A 2,865-nucleotide genomic window follows, 5' to 3' on the forward strand; every position below is an offset into this window, starting at 1 on the left:
ATATATATATATATAAAACAATGAAAAAACAAAAAATAAATATGTATTTAAAGGTCTATAATACTAACAAAAATAACAATATAATAATAATAAGATCAAATAATAAGTATAAGCAAATAACAATAAAATAATAAAAATGATAATATAATAATAACTTTGAATAATTGAGTGACCATTGAAGTTAAAACAGAAACTAAGGAGGAAAAGCAAGAGCAAAGATTTTTGAGGTATTTTTTTGGTAGACAGTGTATCTTTAAAAAAGTGGAAATATACAATAATATTTATGCATACTTTATTTAGATCACTTTCACTCTCTTTCTTAACCTAGTCTTGAAATTACCCATAGAATATGAAAGTTGAAGCAAAAGGTTGTATAGTAGTAGGCTAAGATAATTTAGAATGAAACAAAAAGTTTACTCCAATAGGATGTAAAACTTGATTTATAAAAATAAAAATCTATTTACATTCAACCGCAAGTGTATTAAGACTTACGGGACAACATTTATGATTCTTCATTTGTAAGGCTTAAGAAGGAGTGATTTTTAGATGTGAGAATAGGAATCGGAAGTTAGAAGCCAAGCATCTTAGCCACTCAAGCCACAACTGTGGTCATGGGAGAATCAGTGGGAGAGAATAAGGATGACAAAATAATTATAAAAAAAACACATGCACAAACATTTTCCCCTGCTCCTAGCATAAATTTTAGGATATTTTACCTGGTCTTACTGTCTTTGGTGCACTGTATGTCCTTTGCAATTTAGATCTTTTGTCTTTTTTTTAAATGTTAATGTTTATTTAATTCGAAAAGCTGTACAACCAGAATTTCTTTGCATGTTTTTATATGAGGACTAATAAAATAATGTTGTATCTTCTTGTACCTGAATCCTGCTAGACCTTATATAACTACAGGAACCCTCTATGATTAGCAATTGTTAACTGCTTGTAGCTCTAGATATGTCCTAATTAACATAACGATGCTTAACATGACACTATTTAAAACACATGATTATAATGTCGACGATGATGTGATCATTCGTAGTAATTATGATGATAATAATAACGATAACAGCAAATATGATGTGAAAAATTATGTTGATGATAAATCTTAAATATAATGGAAAATTAATAATGGACTTATTAATTGCAGATGAATTAACATTGCCAATGGTGGTAACAAAAAGAACCAGATACCGAAACAAATAAATGTAATTATGAACATAAACAGACCAAAAAAAGATAATAATAATAATGTTTCTATCAATGCTTGTCCATAAAAAGGTGTCACAGAAAATAAACTGCAATAATAAAAAATCTTTATTGCTAAGACTGATAACATAAAGCAGTTTCTCAGAATTTGATCCCAAGACATAAAAATACTTTCCCTTATTCTAGAGCCAATAAAATTAATGACAGCTCTTTTCATGGTATTTATTATTAGACTAAAATAGAACAGAAACTTGATTAGGACTCTTACCTGTGTTGCTATCTACACATACAGTACACTAACATATCAACTAATTTCTTTTATACATGTAGAGATAAATTATATAAAGGTATTAACAAATTTTAAATATTAAACTCTAAAGAAATGCTTGAAAAAATATTGTTATAAGATAGTATAACCACAGTACATTTCAAAATCATCTTTAAAAATGAATAAAAAGAATTTGAGATATATTTTATAATAGGAAATCATAATTATTATAACAGTTTCCAACTAGTAATCTAACACTATTCCCAATAGCAATACTGTTGTATGCGGTTATGAGAGAGGAATTAATTAATTAGCAGAGTCAAGAGTGAAAGATTTTATCTCACCTATTGAATAAAATCAGCCCAGTGTGGCAAATGCTATAGTTGATTCTCAACAACTGTGCGTCAACACACCTTTTCTAAGAGTACCTCACGTTAAAATGAGAGAATAATATCCTCTATTGCTTCCAGCATTCTGAAGACGTATCTCTCCACACGGTGGAAGTAGTCCAGGAAACTAAAGGCGGGATCGGAACATTAAGATGCTTCAAGGATAAAGGAAATTATCATCCACGAATTGAATAGACTACAGATAGATGAAGAGTAGTACCAAGTTTATGTTTGCGTGAGGTGAAACTCAATCAGGAATTGATAGGGAAAAAACTCTCACACACTCGGGCTCCAAAGCTTTCCCTCTGTTAAGGTCAAGTTACAAGGATTTTTAGAAAGGAGTGTAAACCCAATCACGACACTGAGGTTGCCACGCTCAAGGCCCAATGAGTGACTAAGAATTTTGCTTCCTCTTCGCCCTTTCTTGACCATCTGTTGCAGTGTGTTAGGCATGCCTGACTGCCACAGAATAAGGTGATGAATACTGGTATTTTCCTAATTCTAATATTCAACAAATGATTAAGGACATATGTGTACGAATGTCTTTGTACGCAAATTATCTAAAACCTCTCAGGCTGACGTAGGGTGGTATTGGTATCAATACATTTGTGCCTATCAGATTCACTTACTTTAAAGATTCTTAGTTACGGTACAGTAGTACGTCCATAAATAAGACTCGCTTCCTTAGGTTCAACCATGAAACGCGAATTTGCTCTTTATTAATACAAACAGGATTCAGGATATGAGAGTTAAGCATGAGGCATTCCTTAAGCACATTGCGAATTGCAATACTGTACTTGAAGGTTTTTCTATATCATGTTGATCGAATATGAATAATTATGATAATGATAATCAATCAAGCAATCATATCATTTATATAGCGCCAATATCCATATAATAATATAATAATAATGATGAAAATTATATGATTAAAATAGTAATGATACTGTAATAGAAATAATATTAATAATTATATAATATATATATACACATACAATATTG

The 2,865-nt window shown here is 30.2% G+C and overlaps 1 protein-coding gene across 5 annotated transcripts in view; it reads right to left on the reverse strand.

The window, feature by feature from the left end:
- LOC117104393 (prospero homeobox protein 1-like) overlaps window positions 1–2,865 on the reverse strand; it is a 63,427-nt gene that overhangs the window by 25,618 nt on the left and 34,944 nt on the right. The window contains exon 1 of one of the 5 annotated variants that reach the window (XM_033245224.1): window positions 1,819–2,681. The exons of the other annotated variants lie outside the window; for them this stretch is intronic. The gene's annotated coding sequence lies outside the window, so the exon portion shown is untranslated. Of the gene's footprint in view, window positions 1–1,818; window positions 2,682–2,865 lie in introns of those variants that run through there. 5 annotated transcript variants of the gene reach the window in all.

This window comes from Anneissia japonica, unplaced genomic scaffold (assembly GCF_011630105.1).
Source record: "Anneissia japonica isolate Jap-2015-1 unplaced genomic scaffold, ASM1163010v1 scaffold287818_len932483_cov186, whole genome shotgun sequence".
In the NCBI taxonomy this organism is placed as follows: Eukaryota; Metazoa; Echinodermata; class Crinoidea; order Comatulida; family Comatulidae; genus Anneissia; species Anneissia japonica.